The sequence below is a fragment of the Triticum aestivum genome, chromosome 5B, assembly GCF_018294505.1.
Source record: "Triticum aestivum cultivar Chinese Spring chromosome 5B, IWGSC CS RefSeq v2.1, whole genome shotgun sequence".
NCBI classification, from domain to species: domain Eukaryota; kingdom Viridiplantae; phylum Streptophyta; class Magnoliopsida; order Poales; family Poaceae; genus Triticum; species Triticum aestivum.
The window spans coordinates 76,358,850-76,380,758 of record NC_057807.1 but is presented as its reverse complement, the minus strand read 5'-3'; positions in this window follow the sequence as shown (position 1 = coordinate 76,380,758).

Genomic DNA, 21,909 nt, shown 5'->3' with positions numbered 1-21,909 from the left:
CCCGCTCGCCGCCGCCGCCTCCGCCTGCCGCCTCCCGGCGCCGCCTCGCCGCCCGGCCCGTGCGTGGCCCCGCTCTGCCCTGCTCTGCCCCGCGCGCCTGGCCGCGGCCGCCGCCGTCGTTGCGCCCCGGCGCCGGTCGGCGCCGCCCTCCGGTCTCCCGCCCCGCCGCCATGGCGCCCGCGCCCGGCCTCCGCTGGAGCCGCGCCCTCGCCGGAGCGCTTCCTCCCGGCGCCTCTCCGCCTTCGCCCGGCCTCCTCCGCTCCTCTCCGACCCCTCCGGCCGCCGTCCTCTCCATCTCCGGCGAGCTCCTCCGGCGACCTCCGGATCGGGACCAGATCCACCCATCCCTCCTACCAAACACGCCCACGTCCGTCCCGGGATCTCTCCGTCCCAATCCCACGAGGTGAAAATTCCACCAAGTCCCTGTATTTTGCACATTATCATGCCATGTTCGTCATGCTGTATCTCTGCATCCGTAGCTCCGTTTTGTGCGTGTAATATGTCAAATTGTTCGCCTCGACGAGTACTTCATTTCATTCCATTGCATCATTTTCATTTGAGTTCATCTTGATGCTCGAAATGCTGTTTGAAGAGTGCATGTTGATGTTAATCTGCTGAAACTGTTATAATGAGCTCTTTTGTCATTTTTGCCATGATTGATGTGTGCATCCTATGAGGTTAATGTCTTCATGTGTTTTGATCTATGCCATGCCATCTTTCCAGGGGCGTATGCCATGTATTTTTGTGATCAATGTGGTGACTAGCACAAGCATGCAAACTAGGCTTCGTGTTATTGCTGATTTTAGTCCCTGTTCTGCTGTTATTTTGATGATATGTTAACTTGATGCTACAGAGAGATCCATGCATATTTTGAGATACTTCAGTAAGGGTGTTTTGAACATATGGTCGTTGTCTATCCATCCCTGCCCTTGGTTGCAATTGTGGAGTAGACTAGCATGTCATTTGAGTGCTCTACTTTTGCTTCAAAATGTTTCCTGGCAGATTGTTTACATGTTATTCAATATGGCCAAGCTTGCTATAGTTGATCCTTGCATGCTATGGACTTGTTCTTGACTTGGTTTGTTTCACAAACATGCCTTCTTGATGATGCTATGCTTATCTTGTCATGCAATGACTTGTGGTGAGTGAATCGAGCTTGTTAAGGAGGGTACTTGCTGTTGCTGTTTTCCTGACAGATTCTGTTATATTTTGTTTCTATGTTAACATGTTGCTACTAATCATTCTATGCATAATCTGGAGATGTCCTATAAACATGTTTTGATCTACATGTCATGCTCTATCCATTCATGCCCTTGGTTGCAATTATAGCTTACTGTAGCTTGTTCATTTCTTGCTCCAAAGTTGCTTGAAAATGTTGCTATCAGCCTGTTAACATTAAGTTCACTTGTTCCCATGTGTTTTGCTAGTGTTCCATGCACCCTATGACCTTGATCTTGCCATGCTTAGCTTCATAAACATGTCTTCTTACTGTTGGTTGCCTTGCCATGCCATGTATTGCTCTGTGGTGAGTGGTTCAAGCTCACCAACATGCCTACTTATTGTTGTTTCTGCCATGTTTGAATCTGTAATATAACTTGCCATGTTTACATGGGTGCCATCATGTTTTCTGTGCCTTTTTGGCTCATGGTCAGTAAGGGACTTTTGATCTATGCTTTTAGTAGATTTATGCCATGCCTTTGTTTGCCATGATAAGTTCCTGTAACATGTTGTTTGCTTGCACTAAACATTGCAACCTGATATTATTTCTACCAAGCCTGAAACTGTTATTATTTGCAATCTTACCATGTCATTTTGAGCATGATCTAGTGATTTCTGGAGATAGCTCGGTGTTCATGTTTTGTTATGCTTTACATGTACTTCATGCCCATGCCTTTTGTTATTATGTTGAGATGTTGTAGCATGTTGTTTTGATGCTTGCAAGATGCCTAGTTGCTGTTATGGACAGATTGTTGCTATGACTTGTATAGAGTGTATGTGTTGAACCGTTGCTCCGTTTTGAGTGTGCTCTATATGAAACTTGCTTGATTTTGCATGTAGTTCCATATTATCATGTTGCATCCTTGTTTTGGTGTGTTTGCTTGATGTTTGAGTGCATTTTGCATCAATGCCATGCTTAACTTGTTTTGCTCATATCTTCTAGGCCGTAGCTCCGAATCTAATGAACTTTATATGTAACTTGACTAGAATCTCGTGTAGATCATCGTGGTGCATCTTAACTTGCTGTTTAACAACTTGAACATAAGGTTTATTCAGATCTGGACCAATTTCGAAATTTGCATATGAGGACTTACCGGAATTGTTATATGTTGTTCCGGCCTCATTTAAACTTGCCTTGATGTGTTGTTCTTGTTTGCATCATCTCTTGCCATGAGTAGCTTCATGTAGTTATGTCATGCATCATGCTTGTTGTGCATCATGCCTTGTCTATGTGTGGGGTGTTTACCATGTTGTGTGCTTCTTCTCGATAGTTCCCGTTTCGTTGCGATCGTGAGGATGCGTTCGTCTACGTGTGGTTCGTCTTCGTGGCTTCATCTTCTTCATGGACTCGTTCTTCTTCCTTGCGGGATTTCAGGCAAGATGACCGCTACCCTGGATCTCACTACTATCATTGCTATGCTAGTTGCTTCGTTCTATCGCTATGCTGCGCTACCTATTACCTGTTTATCAAGCCATCCCATATTGCCATGAACCTCTAACCTTTGACACCTTTCCTATGCAAACCGTTGTTTGGCTATGTTACTGCTTTTGCTCAGCCCCTCTTATAGCGTTGCTAGTTGCAGGTGAAGTTGAAGATTTCTCCATGGTGGACAGGGTTATGTTGGGATATCACAATATCTCTTATATTATTAATGCATCTATATACTTGGTAAAGGGTGGAAGGCTCGGCCTTATGCCTGGTGTTTTGTTCCACTCTTGCCGCCCTAGTTTCCGTCATACCGGTGTTATGTTCCCGGATTTTGCGTTCCTAACGCGGTCGGGTGATTTATGGGACCCCCCTGACAGTTCGCTTTGAATAAAACTTGTCCAGCAAGGCCCAACCTTGGTTTTACCATTTGCCTCACCACCACCTACTTTTCCCTTGGGAGTCGCTCTCTCGAGGGTCATCTTTATTTTAGCCCCCCCGGGCCAATGCTTGTCTAAGTGTTGGTCCAAACCGAGCGATGTCCGGCGCCCCCTGGGCAACCAGGGTCTATGCCAACCCGTCGTCTTGCTCATCCGGTGTGCCCTGAGAACGAGATATGTGCAGCTCCTATCGGGATTGTCGGCGCATCGGGCGGCTTTGCTGGTCTTGTTTTACCATTGTCGAAATGTCTTGTAAACCGGGATTCCGAGACTGATCGGGTCTTCCTGGGAGAAGGTCTATTCCTTCGTTGATCGCGAGAGCTTGTCATGGGCTAAGTTGGGACACCCCTGCAGGGTATAAACTTTCGAGAGCCGTGCCCGCGGTTATGTGGCAGATGGGAATTTGTTAATGTCCGGTTGTAGATAACTTGACACCAGATCCGAATTAAAACGCATCAACCGCGTGTGTAGCCGTGATGGTCTCTTCTCGGCGGAGTCCGGGAAGTGAACACGGTTTCTGTGTTATGTTTGACGTAAGTAGGTGTTCAGGATCACCTCTTGATCATTGCTAGCTTCACGACCGTTCCTTTGTTCTCTTCTCGCTCTCATTTGCGTATGTTAGCCACCATATCATGCTTAGTCGCTGCTGCAACCTCACCACTTTACCCCTTCCTTTCCCATTAAGCTTTGCTAGTCTTGATACCCATGGTAATGGGATTGCTGAGTCCTCGTGGCTCACAGATTACTACAACAACAGTTGCAGGTACAGGTTATGTGATGGTCATGACGCGAGAGCGATGCTTGCTTGCGTTGAGTTCTTCTTCTGCTTCTTCTTCGATCAGGGGATAGGTTCCAGGTCGGCAGCCTGGGCTAGCAGGGTGGATATTGTTTGAGTTTCTGTTTATGATTCATCCGTAGTTGGATGTTGTTCTTGTATTTTGTATTGTTGTATTCATGTGACTTTGTATGTTTCGTATGTATCCCCATCTATTATGTAATGTTGATGTAATGATATCCACCTTGCAAAAGCGTTTCAATATGCGGGTCTATCCTTGGTGGGACCTTCGAGTTCCTTTTGGATAGGGTCGCATATTGGGCGTGACATAGGGTTACACAGAGTCGGTTACAATGGTAGGAGATCTACATATCCGTATCGCTAAGCTTGCCTTCCACGCCAAGGAAAGTCCCATTCGGACACGGGACAGAGTCTTCAATCTTGTATCTTCGTAGTCTTGGAGTCTGGCGGACGATGATAGTCCGGCTGTCCGGACACCCCCTAGTCCAGGACTCCCTCACACTGCTAGGTGACAGACCAATTGCAGGAGCAGATGCAGACGTTGTGAACATTTGGCAAGCTCGATATGATGACTACTTGATAGTTTAGTGCACCATGCTTTACGGCTTAGAACCGGGACTTAAAAAATGTTTTGAACGCACGGAGCATATAAGATGTTCCAAGAGTTGAAATTGGTATTTCATACTCATGCCCGTGTCAAGAGGTATGAGACCTCTGACAGTACTTTGCCTACAAGATGGAGGAGAATAGCTCAAGCTATGAGCATGTGCTCAGATTGTCTGGGTACTACAATCACTTAGATCAAGTGGGAGTTAATCTTCTAGATAAGATAGTGATTGACAGAGTTATCTAGTCACCACCACCAAGTTAGTAGAACTTTGTGATGAACTATAGTACGCAAGGGATGATGAAAACGATTCCTGAGTTTTTCATGATGATGAAATCGATGAAGGTAGAAATCAAGAAAGAGCATCAAGTGTTGATGATTAACAAGACCACTAGTTTCAATTAAAAGGGCAAAGGGAAAGAAAGGGAACTTCAAGAAGAATAGCAAGCAAGTTGCTGCTCCAATGAAGAAGCCCAAAGCTAGACCCAAGCCTGGAACTGAGTGCTTCTACTGCAAAGGGAATGGTCACTGGAAGCGGAATGACCCCAAAAATTTGGCGGGTAATAAGGATGGCAAAGTAAACAAAGGTATATTTGATGTAAAGATTATTAATGTGTACGTTACTAGTGTTCATAGTAACCCCTCGGTATTTGATACTAGTTCGGTTGCTAAGAGTAGTAACTCAAAACGGGAGTTGCAGAATGAACATAGACTAGTTAAGGCTGAAGTGATGATGTGTGTTGGAAGTGGTTCCAAGATTGATATGATCATCATCGCACACTCCCTATACTTTCGGGATTAGTGTTGAACCTAAATAACTGTTATTTGGTGTTTGCGTTGAGCATGAATATGATTTCATCATGTTCAGTGCAATACGGTTATTCATCTAAGTTAGAGAATAATTGTTGTTTTGTTTACATGAATAAAACCTTCTATGGTCATACACCCAATGAAAATAGTTTGTTGGATCTCGACCGTAGTGATACACATATTCATGATATTGAAGCCAAAAGATGCAAAGTTAATAATGATAGTTCAACTTATTTGTGGCACTGTCGTTTAGGTCATATTGGTGTAAAGCGCATGAAGAAACTCCATGTTGATGGGATTTTGGAATCACTTGATTATGAATCACTTGATGCTTGCGAACCATGCCTTATGGGCAAGATGACTAAGACTCCGTTCTCCGGAACAATGGAGGGAGCAACTGACTTATTGGAAATAATACATACTGATGTATGCGATCCAATGAGTGTTGAGGCTCGCGGCGGGTATCGTTATTTTCTGACCTTCACACATGATTTGAGAAGATATGGGTATATCTACTTAATGAAACATAAGTCTGAAACATTTGAAAAGTTCAAAGAATTTTAGAGTGAAGTGGAAAATCATCGTAACAAGAAAATAAAGTTTCTATGATCCGATCGTGGAGACGAATATTTGAATTACGAGCTTGGTCTTCAATTAAAACAATGTGGAATAGTTTCACTAATTCATGCCACCTAGAACACCACAACGTAATGGTGTGTCCGAATGTCGTAACCGCACTTTATTGGATATGGTGTGATCTATGATGTATCTTACCGATTTACCACTATTGTTTTGTGGTTATACATTAGAGGCAGCTGCATTCACTTTAAATTGGGCACCATCAAAATCCGTTGAGACGATGCCTTATGAACTGTGGTTTGGCAAGAAACCAAAGTTGTCGTTTCTTAAAGTTTCGGGCTGCGATGCTTATGTGAAAAAGTTTCAACCTGATAAGCTTGAACCCAAATCGGAGAAGTGCATCTTCATAGAATACCCAAAGGAAACTGTTGGGTACACCTTCTATCACAGATCCGAAGGCAAGATACTCGTTGTTAAGATGGATCCTTTCTAGAGAAGGAGTTTCTCTCGAAAGAAGTGTGGGAGGAAAGTAGAGCTTGATAAGGTAATTATACCTTCTCCCGAATTGGAAAGTATTTCATCACAGAAATCAGTTCCAGTGATTCCTACACCAATTAGTGAGGAAGCTAATGAAGATGATCATGAAACTTCAGATTAAGTTACTACAGAACCTCGTAGGTCTTCCAAAGTACAGTCCTCACCAGAGTGGTACGGTAATCCAGTTCTGGAAGTGTAGGACCTTGAGAAGAGGTGTCTAGAGGGGGGGGGGTGATTAGACACAATTTTAAGTGGAGTTTAGGCACAATTTCAACATTCACAATACATATCAAGCAAGCATGGAAAGAGTTTATGAGCAGCGGAAAGTAAAGCATGCAGTTTGCAAGAAAGTAAAGGGAAGGGTTTGGAGGATTCAAACGCAATTGGAGACACGAATGTTTTTGGCGTGGTTCCGATAGGTGGTGCTATCGTACATCCACGTTGATGGAGACTTCAACCCACGAAGGGTAACGGCTGCGCGAGTCCACGGAGGGCTCCACCCAAGAAGGGTCCACGAAGAAGCAACCTTGTCTATCCCACCATGGCCGTCGCCCACAAAGGACTTGCCTCACTAGCGGTAGATCTTCACGAAGTAGGCGATCTCCTTGCCCTTACAAACTCCTTGGTTCAACTCCACAATCTTGTCGGAGGCTCCCAAGTGACACCTAGCCAATCTAGGAGACACCACTCTCCAAGAAGTAACAAATGGCGCGTTGATGATGAAGTCCTTGCTCTTGTGCTTCAAATGATAGTCTCCCCAACACTCAACTCTCTCTCAATGGGTTTGGATCTGGTGGAAAGAAGATTTGAGTGTAAAGCAACTTGGGGAAGGCTAGAGATCAAGATTCATATGGTAGGAATGGAATATCTTGGCCTCAACACATGAGTAGGTGGTTCTCTCTCAAAAAATGTATGCTGGAAGTGTAGGTTCGTTCTGATGGCTCTCTCCACGAATGAAGAGGAGGTGGAGGGGTATATATATCCTCCACACAAAATCTAACCGTTACACACAATTTACCAAACTCGGTGGGACCGATTCAACAGACTCGGTCGGACCGATTTAGTAAACCTAGTGACCGTTAGTGATTTTCGGTGGGACCGACATGCATCTCGGTGAGACCGATTCGGTTAGGGTTAGGGCATAACGTAATCTCGGTAAGACCGATTACACAAACTCGGTGAGACCGATTTGGTAATAAGCTTTCCAGAGAGGTGGTCAGGTAAACTCGGTGGGACCGATTTGCTCTTTTCGGTGAGACCGAAATGTTACAAAAAGGAAACAGAGAGTTTACATTGCAATCTCGGTGGAACCGATCGCTCACTTCGGTTAGACCGAAACGTTACAAAGGGAAACAGAGAGATTGCAACCCCATCTCGGTGAGACCGAGATCCCTATCGGTAAGACCGATTTGCTTAGGGTTTGTGGTAGTGGCTATGACTTTTGGAATTGGTGGCGCCGGATAGGAAGTTTCGGTGTGACCGATTTTGGCTTTGGGTTTAGGTCATTTGTGGATGTGGGAAAGTAGTTGAGGGTTTTGGAGCATATCACTAAGCACATTGAAGCAAGAGGCTTATTAAGCAACACCTCATCCCTCCTTGATAGTATTGGCTTTTCCTATAGACTCAATGTGATCTTGGATCACTAAAATGTAAAATGAAGAGTCTTGAGCTTTTGAACTTGAGCCAATCCTTTGTCCTTAGCATCTTGAAGGAGTTCCCACATCTTTTAGTCCATGCCACTCCATTGTTGAACTTATCTGAAACATGCTAGATAGAAGTGTTAGTCCAACAAGGGATATGTTGACATTAATTACCAAAACCACCTAGGGAGCACTTGTGCTTTCAATCTCCCCCTTTTTGGTAATTGATGGCAACATACATCAAAGCTTTAGATAAAGATATAAAGAGTAGCAAGTGAAGCTTTGGAAAGACATGTAACAAACATAAGCTCCCCCTACATGTATGCAGTCATGTGATTATGGAATGTAGAAGCATGTGAGAGCATAAACATGATAGAGCAGGCAATGTGTTACATGTATCTTGGCCATGTGCATCAGAGCAAAGAATGTTGAAGAAAATACCTTCATGCTCATGAGTCCTTCTTGCAAACAATATGTACATCAGCAAGAATTCCTCATACACATGATTGTGATGCATATACTTACCTTGTAGTCTTGAGTTGTCTTAGAATGAAATGAACCTATGTAAACAAGGTTAGATAACACAGATACATCTACTAGCCAGAGCAAATAGAAGAAACCACAAGAATACCGACTGGGATGACATGTAGAGAGTGAGTACCAAGTACCACATTGGATTAGACATGTCCCCAAGAGTAAAGATATGCAATGAATTTAAATGATCTCTTTCCCTTAGATGTCTTGCTCCCCCTGAATCTAACATGGGATACTGGGAGAAGATAGGGAACAGAGAATCAGAGCTGAAAGACAATAGACCTGAAAGATATGAATGATGATCAGAGCTAATGTTTAGAGCTAATGTATGCTAATGCAAGTAAGCACAATAGATCATATGAACATGTCTCTCCCCTCAAGAAGACATGTGGACATCTCTCCTCTTGAACACCAAGCATCTGGGATCCTTGAGAAATACTTTTTACTTAAGTATCCTCTCCCCCTTAGGTCTCTCTCCCCCTTAAGAAGGAAGGTGATAAGCTTTGATGCTTTCTCTCTCTTCAAATGATAAGCTTTGATGTTCTCTCTCTCCCCCTTTGACATCAATTTCCAAGAAGGGTCTTCTGGAATCTGTCGAATGGGTTTGATCCTTGATACACAGAACAAAGCAATGATAAAAATGTGATGCATGTAGAGGACAAGATTCATTGAGTGGAGTTGGATCGGAAGAAACACAGAATTATGTGACAAACTATTTTTCCTGTTGTGAAATCGGTGGCACCGAGTGGTATGCTTCGGTCGTACCGAAAAGATTCGGTTAGGCCGATAATAACAACTCGGTGAAACCAAGTTTATCGCAGAGAAAACACTTGTCACCTCAGCTCACTAGACTAGTAAGATCTCACAAAGATTTGCAAGGAATTTACTGAAAGATGTGCAATGAATTGGAATGCAGAAAATGCAGAACAAATAGAAGGAAAGAAATCTAGATGAAGTTTTTTTTGAAAGGGGAAACAAATATGCATGAGACAAATACAAGAACACAGAAAAGAACACAAAAGAACTTCATCTAGAGATGGTCGGCGACGAAGTCACCTATGTTAGAGTATATTGACTTAGGAGTCAAGTGAGATCACTTGATCATAGGTCATACTCATCGTTTAAGCTCAAAATGGGGTTGCCATTTTTCGTCTAAGCATCTTGATGTATTCACATCTTGTCGAGTTGCTTTAGCTCATGACTTGGAGTAAAGCTTCTCTAAGATGGAATAACATACCTTGGTTGGTGGTGTTGTCCATGTAGTTGAACTTGTGTGGGTTGCTCAAGGTTGATGTAGCTCATCAAGAATTTGGAGCACCACTTGGAATTTTAGTCCATCTACCTACATGGGTTAGTTCTTGCAAGGAAGAGCACTTGTGTATCCAAAAATGACAAACATGAAGCTCAACATAGAATTTGTCAAAGGATATATTTAGGAGGTTTCGTGCTTCCTTGTCTTCAACCACCATAGTGTAGAGACTTGGTGATGTAGAGATTGCTCAAGATATGAGTGGATTACAATCTCATGGAATTTGATTCCACCAAGTACCTACATGGGTTAGATGACATGCAAGATACAAATATATCCAAGACATAAGATTTTCATCATAAGAAAAACATCAAGGATTAGTCATAAGCTCATGTCTTGCATGTATCCAATGGAGTTTCTACTCCAAGTTTGAAGCATCAATGATGTTCAATTCTCCTCTTAACCTGCAAAACACTTTCTCATCAAGAGGTTTAGTGAATATATCCACTAATTGCTTTTTAGTGCGAACATGCTTAAGATCAATGTCACCCTTAGCAACATGATCTCGAATGAAATGATGACAAACTTCAATATGCTTAGTTCGAGAATGTTGCACAGGATTATGACCAATTTTGATAGCACTTTCATTGTCACAAAGCAATGGAACATGTCTCACATATATCCCATAATCCTTAAGAGTTTGGGTCATCCAAAGTAATTGAGCACAACATGAACTAGCGGCAATATATTCAGCTTCGGCAGTGGACAAGGATACCGAGTTTTGTTTCTTGGAGGACCAAGACACAAGAGATCTACCAAGAAATTTACAGGTACTCGAAGTGGACTTTCTGTCAACCTTGTCTCAGGCATAGTCCGAGTCGGAATAGCCAACAAGATCGAAAGAGGCCCTCTTTGGATACCAAATGCCAAAGTTTGGTGTATGGATTAAGTATCTCACTATCCTTTTCACAGCCTTAAGATGACATTCCTTAGGAGCAGCTTGATATCGTGCACAAATGCACACACTTAGCATGATATCAGGACGTGAAGCACATAGATATAACAATGAACCGATCATAGAGCGATAAACCTTTTGATCAACCGGTTCACCATCTTTGGTCAAGTCATTATGTCCACTAGTAGGCATGGGTGTGGACATACCTTTGCATTCTTGCATATTGAACTTCTTGAACAAGTCCTTGGTGTACTTCGTTTGAGAAACAAAGGTACCTTCCTTAGTTTGCTTGATTTGCAGCCCAAGGAAGAATTTGAGTTCACTCATCATGGACATCTCAAATTTCTGCGACATTAGCTTCCCAAACTTTTCACTAAAATGAGGGTTAGTTGAACCAAATATGATATCATCAACATATATTTGGCACACAAATAGTTCTCCATTAACTCTTTTAGTAAAAAGAGTAGAATCAATTTTCCCAATTTCAAAGCCTTTTTCAATAAGGAACTTGGTCAAGCATTTATACCATGCTCTAGGAGCTTGTTTAAGACCATAAAGAGCTTTGTGAAGTTTGTAAACATGATTGCATTTCTTAGGATTGACAAAGCCGGGAGGTTGCTTAACATAAACTTCCTCCTCTATTTCGCCATTTAGAAAAGCACTTTTAATGTCCATTTGGTACAAGGTGATATCATGATGATTGGCATAGGCAAGTAAGATGCGAATGGACTCAAGTCTAGCAACGGGAGCGTAAGTCTCACCATAGTCCATACCTTCGACTTGTGTGTAGCCTTGGGCGACGAGACGTGCTTTGTTGCGAACTATTTGTCCATCTTCATCTTGCTTGTTGCGAAACACCCATTTGGTACCGATGATGTTGTGATTGTTGTCGGGTACCAATGTCCAAACTTGATTCCTCTCAAAGTTATGTAGCTCTTCATGCATAGCATTTATCCAATCCGGATCTTCCAATGCGTCTTCAACCTTCATAGGTTCAATGCTAGAGATGAAAGAATAGTTTTCACAGAAGTTAGCTAAATGAGTTTTAGAGCGAGTGATTCTCCCGGTTTGAATGTCATTGTAGATTTGCTCGACGGGATTATCTTTAGCAACTCTTGCTCGAACTCGTGAAAGCTTTTGCTTGGGTCTTTGTTGAACATCTTCTTCATCTTGTTCTTCTTCTTCTTGGCCTTCTTCATTGTTGGCATTGTCATTCTCTTGTCGCGGTGAGGAAGGAGGTTGTTGACGTTCATCTTGACGCACTTCCTCGTTTTCTTCATCTTGGTGTGTCCCGCTTGTGGATGCTTCCGTATCAACTCTTGGTTCACCTTGTTGTGAAGTAGAAGCTTCCACTTGGACGGACGAGGTACTCTCCTTCACCTCCGTTGGACGAACTTTGCCAATAGCCAAGTCTTGAATTGCTTCCGAAGGATCTTTGTCACCTACATCAATTGGCAATTGCTCTACTTGCGAGCCGTTAGATTCATCAAACTTCACATCTACCGTCTCTTCAACCTTTCGGGTGAAATTGTTGTACACACGATAAGTGTGAGAGTTTGAACCATAACCTAGTAGGAAACCTTCATGAGATTTAGAAGCAAATTTAGAGCGACGATGCTTATCAAGAATATAGCACTTTGAGCCGAATACTCGAAAGTATCCAACTTGGGGTTTGTTACTGGTGAGGAGCTCGTATGCCGTCTAGCCGAGTAGCTTGTGAAGATACAAGCGATTTGTTGCATGACAAGCTGTCTCAACCGCTTCTGCCCAAAAGTGCTTTGGCGTCTTGTAATCATCAAGCATTGTTCTCGCCATTTTGATGAGCGTCCGGTTCTTCCTCTCAACAACTCCATTTTGTTGAGGTGTGTACGTAGCTGAGAACTCGTGTGAAATCCCTTCTTCGTCAAGAAAGGTGTCCACATTTGCATTCTTGAACTCCGTTCCGTTGTCGTTGCGAACCTTCTTGATCTTCACTTCAAATTGATTTTGGGCCTTCCTAGCGAAGTTTTTGAAGATCTTTTGGACCTGCGATTTATCATCGAGAAAGAACACCCATGTAAATCTAGAAAAATCATCAACTATAACTAGACCAAAAGAATTTCCATCGAGACTCTTGTAGGAGTTGGGACCAAAAAGATCCATGTGAAGTAGCTCGAGTGGCCTCCTTGTGGTCATGATGTTCTTCACAGGATGCCTTCCTCCTACCTGTTTACCTGCCTGACAAGCGCTGCAAAGTCTATCCTTATCAAATATGACATCGTTAACTCCAAGGATATGATTTCCTTTAATAAGCTTGTCAAGGTTTCGCATACCAACATGACTAAGTCGTCTATGCCATAACCAACCTTTTAAGGATTTAGCAATGAAGCAAGTTTTAGGTTGAGCCTTTTTAGTGAAATCAACAATGTATAGATCACCTCTACGCACACCGGTAAAGACCATTTTATGATTATCTTGATGAAACACTTGGCAATCTACTTAAGTAAATAGAACATTGAAACCGAAATCAGCAAGTCTAGATACTGAAAGTAAGTTGTAACCAAGAGATTCAACGAGCATGACATTTTGTATGGAGATATCATGTGATATGGCCACCTTACCGAGGCCAACCACCTTACCCTTTGAGTTGTCACCGAAAGTGACATACTTTCGAGGACTATCATTATCAGCAAGCTCACAGAACATGTCTTTATCTCCGGTCATGTGATCGGTACATCCACTATCAAGAACCCATTCCTTTCCTCTTGACATATATCCCCAAAGATTTGCCATAAGACCAAAGTGTCTCATTGCATCATCAAGATCGAAGTCACTCTCATCATCCTCTTCATAGTATCCATGTTCAACATCGTCATGTGGTGGATCAAGTCCTAGAAAGGGTGATTCATTAGAATGAGTTTGATATTCTTGCTTATGAATTTTTATAGCTTCGGAAATAATGTCACTAATGATACCAACATTTCCTTTGGCACGCATAAGGTTTGTAAGCTCAAATAGACGATCACAAAACATAGGATCACTAGTATTCATCTTACTCAAGGCAATAGACTTATGGAGAATTTCATCAAGATTTTTCAAGGAATAATCGGGAAATCGTTCCTCAAGAAATTTCCATATGGTGTAGGCACACTTAAAAGTAGGCAAACATCCAATCAAGTTTCTAGGCAATCCTCTAATGATAAGATCGGCAGTTCTAAGATTCCTAATCATGTCAATTGACCCATCATGGGTAGGATGCATAGGATCAACATAAGGTGCACAAGGACTAGCAATGTACTTGTTAAAATGATATTGATTGAAGATAACAAGCATCTCATTTTTCCACTCATGAAAATACTCCCCATCAAGAATAGGCACTCTATGTCTAATACTACCAATAGTAGACTCATCCATCTTCCTCCAATGGTGATTAAACCAAAGCAATGGAGACCAATGCTCTGATACCACTTGTAGGACCTTGAGAAGAGGTGTCTAGAGGGGGGTGATTAGACACTTCGTACCAAAGTTGCAGTTTTTAAGATTCTTTAAAGTTTAAGTGGAGTTTAGGCACAATTTCAACATTAACAATACATATCAAGCAAGCATGCAAAGAGTTTATGAGCAGCGGAAAGTAAAGCATGCAATTTGCAAGAAAGTAAAGGGAAGGGTTTGGAGGATTCAAACGCAATTGGAGACACGGATGTTTTTGGCGTGGTTCCGATAGGTGGTGCTATTGTACATCCACGTTGATGGAGACTTCAACCCACGAAGGGTAACGGCTGCACGAGTCCACGGAGGGCTCCACCCAAGAAGGGTCCATGAAGAAGCAACCTTGTCTATCCCACCATGGCGGTCGCCCATGAAGGACTTGCCTCACTAGCGGTAGATCTTCACGAAGTAGGCGATCTCCTTGCCCTTACAAACTCCTTGGTTCAACTCCACAATCTTGTCGGAGGCTCCCAAGTGACACCTAGCCAATCTAGGAGACACCACTCTCCAAGAAGTAACAAATGGTGCATTGATGATGAACCCCTTGCTCTTGTGCTTCAAATGATAGTCTCCCCAACACTCAACTCTCTCTCAATGGTTTTGGATCTGGTGGAAAGAAGATTTGAGTGGAAAGCAACTTGGGGAAGGCTAAAGATCAAGATTCATATGGTAGGAATGGAATATCTTGGCCTCAACACATGAGTAGGTGGTTCTCTCTCAAAAAATGTATGCTGGAAGTGTAGGTTCGTTCTGATGGCTCTCTCCACGAATGAAGAGGAGGTGGAGGGGTATATATATAGCCTCCACACAAAGTCTAACCGTTACACACAATTTACCAAACTCGGTGGGACCGATTCAACAGACTCGGTCGGACCGATTTAGTAAACCTAGTGACCATTAGTGATTTTCGGTGGGACCGACATGCATCTCGGTGAGACCGATTCGGTTAGGGTTAGGGCATAACGTAATCTCGGTAAGACCGATTACACAAACTCGGTGAGACCGATTTGGTAATAAGCTTTCCAGAGAGTTGGTCAGGTAAACTCGGTGGGACCGATTTGCTCTTTTCGATGAGATCGAAATGTTACTAAAAGGAAACGGAGAGTTTACATTGCAATATTGGTGGGGACCGATCGCTCACTTCGGTTAGACCGAAACGTTATGAAGGGAAACAGAGAGATTGCAACCCCCATCTCGGTGAGACCGAGATCCCTATTGGTAAGACCGATTTGCTTAGGGTTTGTGGCAGTGGCTATGACTTTTGGAATCGGTGGTGCCGGATAGGAAGTTTCGGTGTGACCGATTTTGGCTTTGGGTTTAGGTCATTTGTGGATGTGGGAAAGTAGTTGAGGGTTTTGGAGCATATCACTAAGCACATTGAAGCAAGAGGCACATTAAGCAACACCTCATCACTCCTTGATAGTATTGGCTTTTCCTATAGACTCAATGTGATCTTGGATCACTAAAATGTAAAATGAAGAGTCTTGAGCTTTTGAACTTGAGCCAATCCTTTGTCCTTAGCATCTTGAAGGAGTTTCCACATCCTTTAGTCCATGCCACTCCATTGTTGAACTTATCTGAAACATGCTAGATAGAAGTGTTAGTCCAACAAGGGATATGTTGACATTAATTACCAAAACCACCTAGGGAGCACCTGTGCTTTCAGGAAGTCATGTTACTAGACCATGATGAACCTATGAACTATGAGGAAGCGATGATGAGCCCAGATTCCGCAAAATGGCTTGAAGACCATGAAATCTAAGATGGGATCCATGTATGAGAACAAAGTGTGGACTTTGGTGGACTTGCCCGATGATCGGCAAGCCATAGAAAATAAATGGATCTTCAAGAGGAAGACAGACGCTAATAGTAGTGTTACTATCTACAAAGCTCGACTTGTCGCAAAAGGTTTTTTGATAAGTTCAAGGTGTTGAATACAATGAGATTTTCTCACTCATATCGATGCTTAAGTTTGTCCGAATCATGTTAGCAATTGACACATTTTATGAAATCTGGCAAATGGATGTAAAAACTGCATTCCTTAATGGATTTATTAAAGAAGAGTTGTATATGATGCAACTAGAAGGTTTTGTCAATCCTAAAGGTGCTAACAAAGTGTGCAATCTCCAGTGATCCATCTATGGAGTGGTGCAAGCATCTCGGAGTTGGAATATATGCTTTGATGAGTTGATCAAAGCATATAGTTTTATACAGACTTGCGATGAAGCCTGTATTTACAAGAAAGTGAGTGGGAGCACTACAACTTTTCTGATAAGTATATGTGAATGACATATTGTTGATCGGAAATGATGTAGAATTTTCTGGAAAGCATAATGGAGTGTTTGAAAAGAGTTTTTTCAAAGAAATACCTCGGTGAAGCTGCTTACATATTGAGCATCAAGATCTATAGAGATAGATCAAGATGCTTGATAAGTTTTTTCAACGAATACATACCTTGACAAGATTTTGAAGTAATTCAAAATGGAACAGTCAAAGAAATAGTTCTTGACTGTATTGCAAGGTGTAAAGATAATGACTCAAAACCTGACCACGACAGAAAATAGAAAGATAATGAAAGTCATTCCCTATGCCTCAGCCATAGATTCTATAAAGTATGATGTGCCTTTGTACTAGTCCTATTGTGTACCTTTCCATAAGTTTGGCAAGGGGTACAATAGTGATCTAAGAGTAGATCAATGGATAGAGGTCAAAATTATCCTTACTGAGGACTAAAGAAATGTTTCTTGATGATGGGGGTGATAAAGAGTTCATCATAAAGAGTTACGTCGTTGGAAGCTTTTACACCAATCCAGATGACTCTAAGTCTCAATCTGGATACATATTGAAAGTGGGAGCAATTAGCTAGAGTAGCTCCGTGCAGAGCATTGTAGACATAGAAATTTGCAAAATACTTACGGATCTGAATATGGCAGACCCGCTGACTATACTTCTCTCACAAGCAAAACATGATCACACCTAAGTACTCTTTGGGTGTTAATCACATAGCGATGTGAACTAGATTGTTGACTCTAGTAAACCCTTTGGGTATTGGCCACATGGCGATGTGAACTTTGGGTGTTAATCATATGGTGATGTGAACTATTGGTGTTAATCACATGGTGATGTGATCTAGATTACTGACTCTAGTGCAAGTGGGAGACTGAAGGAAATATGCCCTAGAGGCAATAATAAAGTTGTTATTTATATTTCCTTATATCATGATAAATGTTTATTATTCATGCTAGAATTGTATTAACCGGAAACTTAGTACGTGTGTGAATACGTAGACAAACAAAGTGTCACTAGTATGCCTCTACTCGACTAGCTCGTTGAATCAAAGATGGTTTTGTTTCCTGGCCATAGACATGAGTTGTCATTTGATTAACGGGATCACATCATTAGAGAATGATGTGATTGACTTGACCCATTCCGTTAGCTTAGCACTTGATCGTTTAAGTATGTTGCTATTGCTTTCTTCATGACTTATACATGTTCCTATGACTATGAGATTATGCAACTCCCGAATACCGGAGGAACACTTTGTGTGCTACCAAACGTCACAACTTAACTGGGTGATTATAAAGGTGCTCTACAGGTGTCTCCGATGGTACTTGTCGAGTTGGCATAGATCAAGATTAGGATTTGTCACTCTGATTGTCGGAGAGGTATCTCTGGGCCCTCTCGGTAATGCACATCACTATAAGCCTTGCAAGCAATGTGACTAATGAGTTAGTTGCGGGATGATGCATTACGAAACAAGTAAAGAGACTTGCTGGTAACGATATTGAACTAGGTATTGAGATACCAATGACAAAGGGAACAACGTATGTTGTTATGCGGTTTGACCGATAAAGATCTTCATAGAATATGTAGAAGCAAATATGAGCATCTAGGTTCCGCTATTGGTTATTGACCGGAGACATGTATTGGTCATGTCTACATAGTTCTCGAACCCGTAGGGTCCGCACGCTTAACGTTCGATGACAATCGGTATTATGAGTTTATGTGTATTGATGTACCGAAGGTAGTTCGGAGTCCTGAATGAGACCGGGGACATAACGAGGAGTGTTGAAATGGCTGAGACATAAAGATCAATATATTGGACGACTATATTCGGACATCGAAAAGGTTTCGAGTGATTCAGGTATTTATCAGAGTACCGGAGAGTTGCGGGAATTCGCCGGGGAGTATATGGGTCTTATTGGGCTTTAGGGCAAAGAGAGAAGGGAGGCTACGCGCCCCCCAAGGCCTAGTCCGAATTGGACGAGGGGGAGGGGCGGCGCCCCCTCCTTCCTTCTCTTCTCTTTTCCCTTTCCTTCTCTCCTACTCCTACTAGATGGAAGGGGGGAATCCTACTCCCGATGGGAGTAGGACTCCCCAAGGCGTGCCATAGGAGGGCCGGCCCTCCCCCTCCTCCACTCCTTTATATACGGGGGAGGGGGGCACCCCATGGACACACAAGTTGATCATTGATCTTTTGCCGTGTGCGGTGCCCCCCTCCACCATAATCCACGTCGGTCATATCATAGCGGTGCTTAGGCGAAGCCCTGCGTCGGTAGCTTCATCAACACCATCATCACGCTGTCATGCTGATGGAACTCTCCCTCGAAGCTCTACAGGATCGTGAGTTCGTGGGACGTCACTGAGCTGAATGTGTGCAGATCGCGGAGGTGTCATACGTTTGGTACTTGGATCGGTCGATCGTGAAGACGTACGACTACATCAACCGCGTTGTCATAACGCTTCTGCTTACGGTCTACGAGGGTACATGGACGGCACTCTCCCCTCTCGTTGGTATGCATCACCATGATCTTGCGTGTGCGTAGGAATTTTTTTGAAATTACTACGTTCCCCAACAAGTATACCCACAGGAGACTGTTGGGTACACTTTCGTTGCTAAGAATGGATCCTTTCTAGAGAAAGAGTTTCTCTCGAAAGAAGTGAGTGGGAGGAAAGTAGAACTTGATGAGGTAGTTATACATTTTCTCGAGTTGGAGAATTACATCACAAAAAATCAGTTCCAGTGATGCCTACACCAATTAGTTAGGAAGCTAATGATGATGATCATGAAACTTCAGATCAACTTACTGCCGAACCTCGTAGGTCAACCAGAGTACAATCCGGACCAGATTGGTAAGGTAATCATGTTCTGGAGGTCATGTTACAAGACCATGACGAACCTACGAACTATGAGGAAGCGATGATGAGCCCAGATTCCGCAAAATGGCTTGAGGCCATGAAATCTAAGATGGGATCCATGTATAAGAACAAAAGTATGGACTTTGATTGACTTGCCCAATGATCGGTGAGCCATTGAGAATAAATGGATCTTCAAGAGGAAGACAGACGCTGATAGTAGTGTTACTATCTACAAAGCTCGACTTGTTGCGAAAGGTTTTCGACAAGTTCAAGGTGTTGACTACGATGAGATTTTCTCACTCATATCGATACTTAGAGTCTGTCAGAGTCATGTTAGCAATTGTCGCATTTTATGAAACCTGGCAAATGGAAGTCAAAAACTGCATTCCTTAATGGATTTCTTAAAGAAGAGTTGTATATGATGCAACCAGAAGGTTTTGTTAATCCTAAAGGTGCTAACAAAATGTGCAAGCACCAGCGATCCATCTATGGACTGGTGCAAGCATCTCGGAGTTGGAATATACACTTTGATGAGTTGATCAAAGTATATAGTTTTATACAGACTTGCGGTGAAGCCTGTATTTACAAGAAAGTGAGTGGTAGCACTACAACCTTTCTGATAAGTATATGTGAGTGACATATTGTTGATTGGAAATGATGTAGAATTTTCTGGAAAGCGTAAAGGAGTGTTTGAAAGGAATTTTTCAAAGAAAAGACCTCAGTGAAGCTGATTACACATTGAGCATCAAGATCTATAGAGATAGATCAAGACGCTTGATAAGATTTTTCAATGAGTACATACCTTAACAAGATTTTGAAGTAGTTCAAAATGGAACAGTCAAAGAAGGAGATCTTGCATGTGTTGCAACGTGTGAAATTGAGTAAGACTCAAAACTCGACCACGGCAAAAAATAGAAAGAGAATGAAAAATCATTCCCTGTGCCTCAGTCATAGTTCTACAAATTATGCCATGTTGTGTACCAGACCTATTGTATACCCTGTCCTGAGTTTGGCAAGGGAGTACAATAGTGATCTAGGAGTAGATCACTGGACAACGGTCAAAATTATCCTTAGATAACTAAGGAAATAGTTCTCGGTTATGGAGGTAATAAAGAGTTCGTTGTAAAGAGTTACGTCGATGCAAGCTTTGACACCGATCTATATGACTCTGAGTCTTGATCTAGATACATATTGAAAGTGGGAGCAATTAGCTAGAGTAGCTCAGTGCAGAGCAATGTAGACATAGAAATTTGCAAAATACATACGGATCTGAATGTTGCAGATCCGTAGACTAAAATTTATCTCACAAATAAAACATGATCACACCTTAGTGCTCTTCGGTGTTAATCATATAGTGATGTGAACTAGATTATTGACTAGTAAACCCTTTGGGTGTTGGTCACATGGCGATGTGAACTATGGGTGTTAATCACATGGTGATGTGAACTATTGGTGTTAATCACATGGTGATGTGATCTAGATTATTGACTCTAGTGCAAGTGGGAGGCTGAAGGAAATATGCCCTAGAGGAAATAATAAAGTTATTATTTATTTCCTTATTCCATGATAAATGTTTATTATTCATGCTAGAATTGTATTAACCGGAAACTTAGTACATGTGTGAATACATAGACAAAACATAAGTGTCCCTAGTATAACTCTACTTGACTAGCTCGTTTATCAAAGATGGTTATGTTTCCCAACCATAGACATGTGTTGTCATTTGATGAACGGGATCACATCATTAGGAGAATGATGTGATGTACAAGACCCATTCGTTAGCTTAGCATTATGATCGTTACAGTTTCATTGCTACTACTTTCTTCATGACTTATACATGTTCCTATGACTATGAGATTATGCAACTCCCGAATACCGGAGGAACACTTAGTGTGCTATCAAACGTCACAACGTAACTGGGTGATTATAAAGATGCTCTACAAGTGTCTCCGATGGTGTTTGTTGGGTTGGCATAGATCGAGACTAGGATTTGTCACTCCGATTGTCGGAGAGGTATCTCTAGGCCCTCTCGGTAATGCACATCACTATAAGCCTTGCGAGAAATGTGACTAATGAGTTAGTTGTGGGATGATGCATTACGGAACGAGTAAAGAGACTTGCCGGTAACGAGATTGAACTAGGTATGAGGATACCGACGATCGAATCTCGGGCAAGTAACATACCGATGACAAAGGGAACAACGTATGTTGTTATGCGATTTGACCGATAAAGATCTTTGTCGGTGTCAAAACCAGTGGATCTCGGGTAGGGGGTCCCGAACTGTGCGTCTAGGCGGATGGTAACATGAGACAAGGGACACGATGTTTTTACCCAGGTTCGGGCCCTCTCGATGGAGGTAAAACCCTACTCCTGCTTGATTGATATTGATGATATGGGTAGTACAAGAGTGGATCTACCACGAGATCAAGGAGGCTAAAACCTAGAAGCTAGCCTACGGTATGATTGTTGTAATGGTTGTGTTGTCCTACGGACTAAAACCCTCCGGTTTAT